Here is a 9176-nt window from a genome sequence, read left to right on the forward strand (position 1 = left end):
TTATGGTCATCTTAAACCAATCTATTAGAAAATTTGAGGTCAACTAAAACTAAATTATGGTCATCTGAAACCAATCTATTAGAAAATTCGAGGTCAACTGAAACTAAATTATAGTCATCTGAAACCAAACTATTAGAAAATTCGAGGTCAACTGAAACTAAATTATGGTCATCTGAAACCAAACTATTAGAAAATTCGAGGTAAACTGAAACTAACTTATGGTCATCTGAAACCAATTTATTAGAAAATTTGAGGTCAACTGAAACTAAATTATGGTCATCTGAAACCAATCTATTAAAAAATATGAGGCTAACTGAAACTAAATTACTAGGAAACTTGTAATCTTTAACTGACTATAGAAAAAGCCATCTTCATTAAAATACAAAGATAGCCAGCCATTTTCCAAAGTACTTCATTCTATGTACATGGTCTCTTCTTGCTCCGACCCCTTGACCATTTATTTGTATATCATGAAATTGATATCAAAGATAAAAGAGTTGTCTTTGTATGTGTATAATTAAATTAATCTTATGTGTATAAATATACGTATAGAGTTCATTTCAAACTACTGTAAACTATTGTACACCCTATACTAGATTTATATATGTAATTAATAATTTAGTTAGTTATGAAGTATTGTAATACTTTTTTTAAAACAATCCCGTTATTATGAGATCAAACATACTTAAATATCTATGTAAGCTTACAGCACATAATTACCTGCCCCCCCCCCAGTGGCACAGCCGTATATCTGCGGACTTACAATGCTATAAACCAGGTTTCGATACCCGCGGTGGGCAGAGCACAGATAGCCCATTGTGTAGCTTTGTGCTTAATTACAAACCAAAACATTCAATATTACCTCAAATGTATTTAACTACTTTCAGTACATATCAAGACTTGTGCCTGACATGGATTAAAATATGTGAAAGTAACATATGTGTTCAGTTAAATGTGTTAATTCTCTGAACGATTAACATACGAATAAATGTGTTTATAAAAATACAGTCTTCAAGTCGTAAGAGTTCGCTTTATGAAGTTGAACAGTTAAAATGAAAGATCGTAAACTTATCCGGACAAATCTTATGTTTTCTCTCTCTCTCTATATATATATATATTCACCTAACTTAATCCTATTTAAAGTTAATTGTGAGTTCAAGATTATCAATACTATACAACCTCTATATATTTCAAGCAGAAGTACTGTGTGTGTTCGATGTTCATGCCTGTATTTTTTACTAAACTTAGTATTCACTCTTAAGGATACCTGGGAAGTATCGTTCGGGTTGACATTCAGATCTGAGTTCCTCTTATCGCTCCTCGGGGATCACTGTTTATATGTGTCAGCTTTTCACATCTATAAGCATTTGAGCTTTTGACCAATCTTAACCATTTAGGGGCTCCGAGGAGTAGCATAGGGGTCGACGTTCGGATTTGATCCTCTGAGTCACCCTCTCGAGAGTCCATTGTATGTTTTCCATACTATTCTATTGATCTATACAAAACTTCAGATATACCCTAAGGGGTGTAGGAGTTTAAATATGATCCTCATTTATGTCGCTTCCCGGAAGGCCACTGTCTGTCTGTGTGTCCGTCTTTCATGCCTTCAGTTTCTTGACCGATCTTAACCAAACGTAGCATGTATTTTAGAGCCCCTTCCACCCGTGAACCAATATTGTAGTTTTCGTTCAGATCTGAAACCATTATGTTACTCCCCTGGTAACCTATGCGAATACAGTTTCTACTTCCTTAAATTCTGAGACGACATTAAAGAAACTGGTTATTTAAACATATGCTTTATTGACTAATCTTTTTGTGAACATATAAACCTGAAAAGTCACCCAAGTACCTGGGGATGCTGAAGTACCCTCTAAAGTTTGCTAATATTGTGATAAAACTTTTTTGTTTCTGATCCATAATTTACGTAGGACATGCCAGGGAAGACATTACCTCCAAAGTTGTCTACAGCCCTGAACCACCGTATTAGTCTATCATAAGCCTAATCTTAAAGTAAACCTACTTTATACTTCTTCTCGTGTATTTAATGAATACTGTCTTCCAGTTACAAGGAATTGAAATATATATATATTTTAAAGTATCTATTTAAATATTCGTAAACACTACTTCTAAAGCGTCTGATAATTATATTAGGATAAAAGGTAAGTATGAGAAAGCTCATGGCGCATGGCAAAAGTGTTGGGATAGGTGAAAGACGAACACACAGATAGAATGACATAGACAACAGGGTGTGTCGTGGGGAGGGGTCACATACGCCACTCCCGGGGGAGCCCTAAGGGTGCCTTCGAAGTTTCTTAAGGGTCGGTGAAAAAAAAACACACACACAAAACTACAGGTGTTAAAGGTGAATACATTAGCTCCTTGGGTAGTGACATTGGAGGGTCAGACCCGAATGCATAAGTCCTATGGTATTCCCGGGGGTGGGATGAGCTAAGGGCGAAAGCCAAGTTTGGTTATGATCGATTACAACGTGTAGGCGTGAAAAGCGGACGCACAGACGCAAGAAGACATTTCCGTTTATATATGTTTCACTGATTAACCTATAAACGCTTACAGAAGAGCGCCTCCTTTCGAGAAAGAAAAACAAATTACGTGCATTTCAACGTTATTCTCGTCTCTTATTAAATTAAGGTTACCATTTTCTTAAATACTATTTAAATTAGTCATTACATTGATTGCAGCTAGCATGCTTACACATTATGTTGGATTAATATCGGTAAGCCAACAGACTGCTTGTACCTTTTCTTTACTGATTAGTCCTAAATTTACATATCCATTATATTAATGTGGAGTCATGTGTGGCCAAGTAGTTAGCGTACCAGTCTGTGTATCCCGAAGTTCCTTCGTTCGCGCCCTGTTACCGCCAGAATAAAAGCGGGCTCCGCACTTTGGAGCCGAGAGTGCGTTATAAGGAAGGTGTTCAAATCCTACTCTACGATTAAAGTATCCCACGAGTTGGCGGTGGGTGATGGTAATTAGCTTTCTTGACTTCTCTCACTTTAAAATTAGGAAAGGCTAGCGGAGATAGCCCTCATGTACCTTGCCGCGAAATGTAACAAACAACAGCACATTGAGATGACAAATTGGTTACTTATACACCTACTGTGCTGTAGAGTTCTGTATATACACATGGGTGATGTCATATTGAGATGACAAATTGGTTACTTATACACCTACTGTACTGTAGAGTTCTGTACATACACATGGGTGATGTCATATTGAGATGACAAATTGGTTACTTATACACCTATTGTACTGTATAGTCATGTATATACACATGGGTGATGTCATATTGAGATGACATTGAAGACTAATCGTTTAAAATCTGCATATCGTGGACGAAGGATATTATTTTACCAGGACCTATTTATACCAATACAAAGTAGTTCCGTTGAAACGTAATCTCCCTATTTCGTGGTTTTTTATCAGCCGTTTTGTTACTCCCAAAGGACATGAATGGATCAATACACAAACAAAGCTTTATTCACTAAACATCGTGTTTGAAAAGGTTGAAGTTCACAGAATTTACTGAAATATCGCAGTCAATTGCTGAGCTCTTATGCACATTAATGTGAGCAGGCCCATAATGACTTCCTGCCAGAAACACATACAAATATAACTTCTTTTAATATTAAACGTTAGTTATAATGCTTTATCCAAACCCTCGGTCTTAAAGAATTTCCTGTTTCTCCAGGTTATGCCAGTTTTAAACAATTTTATGCTTCGCCTGTTTATGTTGGTCATAAAGACTTTCATGGATCGCCAGTTATGTTGGTCGTAAACAATTTCACGCTTCGCCAGTTTATGTTGGTCATAAAGACTTGCATTCTTTATAAGCTTATTTACGTTCTACACCTCCAAAACGTGGAGTTTTCATACCTCATCGAGTAAGTAGCAAATCTATTCTGAACTAATACAGACGAATACATAAGAGGAGTGGCGGGAAGGATTAGGGCTTAGGTATGTATAAAGGTCATGATCCCAGGTAGAGCTAACCGCGAGGATCACTTCAGTCTTAATATTGATTTAATAGAATACATAATATTGCTTATTTTCTAAACAATGTTTATTAAGTACATCTCGTTTTTGAAAAAAAACAAAAGTTTTAACAGAAGTTTTATGTTAATGTTTCAACTTTAGGTAAAAGTAGATAATTCACAAGTTAAACAGTTAAACATTAAAATATCAAAAGGTAAATTTTAAACCACAACATTATCCTAAAACGATCTTGATGTTCAATATGAGTATTCAAAGGCGCTGTCCTTTAGGATTAGCAATGAAAATGTTACACTAATGAATAAACCTTCATTAACAAAATGTCTACCCACCAAACTTTCTAAGTAACGTCACCCGTACAGATCCGGCCATAGGCAACATTATGGCCTCTGTGAACTTTGTATTCGGCGCCCCTGCCCTTGTAAAATTGACAAGAACTGCTAATTTCAATATCGATTTTGGTGCCCCTTGGAGTGGACGCCCTGTGCAGGGGCACGCGTCGCCCACCCCAAAGGCCGGACCTGCACACGTAAGTTCTTTAACAACAAATGAGAACCTCGTAACAAAATAAACACTGTTCCCAAATTTTCTCTCATTGGCTATCTAACTTTGAAGGGTTTTCAAAGTTTATACGTTAAAATACAGATTTTCAAACAAACCTTCTACCCCCACTTATATTTATCTCTAGCCTAGTTTCTGAATTAAAAACATTTTCCCGTGTAACAACCAGCTGTACTGAAGGTTATTCTACCTAGGCTGATACACGTAAGCAAGTGTAGCGACTGTAAGATCTCATACATTGGGAAAACTAAACGCCATTTTGAAACTAGTCTTTAAGCACTTAGAAGTACTCGGTAGAGCTCCCCCTTACCTAGTAAAATCCTCTCACTCACCAATTCGTTCACATGAAGAAACCACAGGTAATATCTATTAACAACTTTACCGTCATTATATCTGAGTCTACAGACTTCTCATAAGGAAAGTCTTAACATTATGAAAGACCACCTTGATCTAAGCCTAGAGACACCCATCCAACTAATACTGTTTAAATTATTATAATGACAAACAACCGTCAATGTGTATTTCATTTATTAGGATTTTATTTTTCAATTTGTTTTTTATGTATTAATGTGTTTGCTTTACTGTTCATTTCACGCTAATGATAATGTTTTGATTGTATTCTACATTTTACTTCATTGATTATATGTGTCTGTTCATTCTCAATAGTTTTAAGCTTCATTTTCTCAAATATTATTCGGGTTTTTACTTGTCTCCAGACACCTCTGATAATAGCTTAAATGTATTACGAAATGTTCGACTCATTAACGTCAGTAGTTTTAACAAACAGGCTTACTAAAAAATCGGTAAAGCTATTAACTTAATAAATAATATCAATCTTATTATTTAGTGTAATATTATTTTACCATTTAATATTTAACATATAAAACTTAATAATTATTACGTAATATAACATTTACTGTATAACATAGCACCCCAATTAAAAGAGATAGGAATCTTGGCTTGGTAAATTTCCTCTGTAATTTAAAAATTGGAAAGGATAGACATACTTAAATCAAATTGAACTGAGCTTTATTACTAGAAAAACCTTGATAATTTTATTGGAGGGAAGAGGGTTTGTGCCAAAGCCAGTGGCAAACACCCCAAGTATATGAAAGAAGTAGGAGTAATACAGAAGGTTGCGTATGTTATATTAAAACGATTTCGAATATGCAACCAAGGCCGATTTAAAGTCGCGGTGAAACGAGCATGTATCACAACTATTTTGACATTGTAGTGTGATGCTACCGAAAACTGGTCGCTTTTAAGAAGAGTATATAACAACCCTTTCCAACGTAAATTTAACATTTCCAAGACGGGGATATTCCAAATACTTGATGATAATAAAAACAGAAGAATATGGATCAAATTTGAGGTACCAGGACCATCCAAAAGATGTCGTACTGAAGACATGGTAAGTATAGTGCGGCGTCTTGTCGCCAGTAAGAATCCGCAAACATATAGGTCAGTGGCATAAAGTTCTCCACGTGTCCCAAGAAATAATAAGCAACATAGTCAAGAAGAATCTCTGTCTAGAAAAGCGACACAAGAAATGTGTAACAAAATTGATTTCACGACACACCTGTTAAACCATCGCATACCTCAAACAGCTGGGGAACAGAACGAGTATTCATGATATCCCATATATATAAGATGATGTACCATAAGGTCACAGGACGCAGAGCTTATGGATTTCTTTACGATTAAAATATTGAAATAGCGCTGGTAAGCCGTCGTTCTCGTACATTAAATAGCAGGTCTTCAGATAGAGCATAACCAGACCTGGCTACATGGATTCTAACGATGTGATGAGGCACCAGAATCGTTTTAAAATAATGTACCCAACCTCTCTAGTGATGAAATCAGTTTATGTGCATTGGGTACTAGAGGTTAAAAGTTGTTTTATTTGTTCAACGTTTCGGCTTTATGCCTTCATCAGGAGCATACAATTTACAACGTAAAACCGAAACGTTGAACAAATAAAACAATTTGTAAGATTCTCTGGAGTTCGCGGTAGAACACAACTATAATGTTTTATAACCACCGGCATGTTCGAACTACATTAATGTGTTTTTTTAACGCTATTCGTGTATACTTAGGGGAATATATTTCTGTCTAAACTAGCCTCATTTGTCATTGACATTACTATAGCAACAGCTGACAGTTTTTATTCCTGTGGTTATATAGACTTGTGGAAACTGTTAAAACACACGTTTACTACCATAATAATATAATTTTTAAAACAAACTATCCTAAATGTTTTATAACTAACTTAACATGTATTATCTAAAACTAAGCTTTATATCCGCTTACATTGACTAACATATGGAAATAAATATATGTGTGTGAACCTTTTCTCGGATACGAAGCAATTTTAGTAATATGAACGTATTTTTTCTTATTTTAACTACACTGTTGTTTTACAACTTTAGAAGTGATAGTGCCACTGTTTACAGTACCTGCATTGCTCAAAGTGAGATGTTTACAGTACCTGTATTGCTCAAAGTGAGATGTGTTTACAGTACCTGTATTGCTTAAAGTGAAATGTTTACAGTACCTGCATTGGTTAAAGTGAGATGTTTACAGTACCTGTATTGCTTAAAGTGAAATGTTTACAGTACCTGCATTGCTCAAAGTGAGATGTTTACAGTACCTGTATTGCTCAAAGTGAGATGTGTTTACAGTACCTGTATTGCTTAAAGTGAAATGTGTTTACAGTACCTGCATTGGTTAAAGTGAGATGTGTTTACAGTACCTGTGTTGCTCAAAGTGAGATGTTTACAGTACATATATTGCTCAAAGCGATATGTGTTTACAGTACCTGCATTGCTCAGAGTGAAATGTTTACAGTACCTGTATTGCTCAAAGCGATATGTGTTTACAGGACCTGAATTGCTCAAAGTGAAATGTTTACACTACCTGTATTGCTCAAAACGATATGTGTTTACTGCACCTGCATTGCTCAAAGTGAATTGTTTACAGTACCTGTATTGCTGAAAGCGATATGTGTTTACAGTACCTGCATTGCTCAAAGCAATATGTAAAACGGACAGCAGAGAAACAAAAAAAGTTCAAAGATTAATTATCGACGAAGATACAACTTTCTCTGTAAAAACGCCATTATTTTGTTATTAGTCTGGTAATCTCTTTGTATTCAGATTCTCAGTTCTCTTCTTAATATTTTTGTCTATAGCGCAAAAATTCTAACTAATACTTGAACTAATTTAGTTATATAATGACATAAACTTTAAACTTTCGCAGAATTATGCGACAAGGACCTTTCGATTATTGCCGGGAGTTATATGAAAGTAACCGGTAATTAATTCCACTGTATTATATTTCACATATATAAACAGACGTCACTATCAAACCAACATAAGATTGTATCGCAAAATACATTCCTTTAATGACTTTATTTTTCCTTTCCAGGCAGAAACACCGGGTAAGGGTCACTTATATTGTACAACACTTTCTCTTTGGCTTGAATATGATAAACAAAACGTAATTTTTCCCATTAGTAAAACAATGATATACATATATAAGTTACACAATTAAAACAACAAACACAAAAACCAATGTTCTTACGCAAAAGGCTCGGCATGGCCAGGTGGATAAGGCGCTCGACTCGCAATCTGAGGGTCGCGGGTTCGAATCCGCATCCCACCAAACATGCTCGCCCTTTCAGCCGTGGGGGCGTTATAATGTGCGGTCAATCCCACTATTCGTTGGTAAAAGAGTAGCCCAAGAGTTGGCGGTGGGTGGTGATGACTAGCTGCCTTCCCTCTAGTCTTACACTGCTAAATTAGGGACGGCTAGCGCAGATAGCCCTCGTGTAGCTTTGCGCGAAATTACAAAACAAACAAACAAATCTTCTGAAAATCAACTCTATTTAAATGAAACTTACAAAGTAAAAATTTAATGCATTTTACCTATATAAGACAGTTTTACCGTTACATCTTTCATCTAACAAATTGTAATTACAATTTCGACCAAAGTATTAATCCAAGTACAGAAACGAGAACATAAACACACACATATATATATATATATATAGTTGTTTCTTCACAAATGCACGTTTAGTGTCACCACCGTTCGTCACTTACTAAAAGAAAATGACCTCAATACTGAAATAATGTTTTGCGGATTTAAACAATTCCTAAGAAGAATAAGTAGGGTTAAGTTTAACTATGAGAGATCTTAATATGGAAGCTAAAATAAAGATCTTTTTAAGCAGTACAACCTGCAGGACATTTATGAAGTTTTCTTAAGAAAGTCGTATACCTCATGTATACGTTGTGCTAGGACTAATTACTATATATGTTGACTAATCTGACAACATAAGAGAATGGCATATATTATAAAAAATAAAAGATTTGTTTCTTGTTTAGTTTAGTCTAGAATTACACAATGGGTTGTCTGTACTCTGCCCACTGCGGATATTGAAACCCGATTTTTGCGTTATAATCTTAGGTTTACTATTGAGCCACAGGGACGGCAAGAAGAAAGGAGATGTTATAGATAACAATTTATATTATTTACATTTTCTATACAATTCCATAATCTTGTAGGATACTTGTTACTGTACTGTGTAGGATATACTTGTT

The sequence above is a fragment of the Limulus polyphemus genome, unplaced genomic scaffold (genome assembly GCF_000517525.1).
Source record: "Limulus polyphemus unplaced genomic scaffold, Limulus_polyphemus-2.1.2 Scaffold183, whole genome shotgun sequence".
Classification (NCBI taxonomy): Eukaryota; Metazoa; Arthropoda; class Merostomata; order Xiphosura; family Limulidae; genus Limulus; species Limulus polyphemus.